Raw genomic sequence first — 440 nt, forward strand, 5'->3', positions numbered from 1 at the left:
TAGGAGCTAAGAACATAATGCTAGACTCACCATCTTCACCGACTGAAGGATGTAGGCCTTACACAAACACCACTTATGTCATAACTTGCTTTTCTTTACTGACTAATTATCCAAACTTTGTTGCACTTGCTTGTGCTTGATTACATAACTCTTGTTTCATTTGCTGGTGCCTGATTATTCAAATTTTGCTTTATTTGTTCCTGACTGATTATCTAATCTCTCCTTTATTTACTTCTGATTCATTATCTATATATATATTTTTTTACAGTTATTAGTGTTAAGTTATCACATTTTTGCTCCATTTACTGGTGTTTGGATAAACGTCACGTCTTGTACAGTGTTGATGGGTATTCCTCCATCCGCAGTGACTGAACTTATAACAGCTACACCTGCTGGGCTCCTTGTCACGGTAGTGTTTGTCGGTAAGACACGCAATGGAA

General features: G+C 37.0%; 1 protein-coding gene across 1 annotated transcript in view; it reads right to left on the bottom strand.

The window, feature by feature from the left end:
- The window catches only part of LOC119587354 (probable glutamate receptor), a 2884-nt gene that overhangs the window by 1800 nt on the left and 644 nt on the right, over nt 1-440 (bottom strand). The window lies entirely within an intron of this gene.

The sequence above is a fragment of the Penaeus monodon genome, chromosome 22, assembly GCF_015228065.2.
Source record: "Penaeus monodon isolate SGIC_2016 chromosome 22, NSTDA_Pmon_1, whole genome shotgun sequence".
NCBI classification, from domain to species: Eukaryota; Metazoa; Arthropoda; class Malacostraca; order Decapoda; family Penaeidae; genus Penaeus; species Penaeus monodon.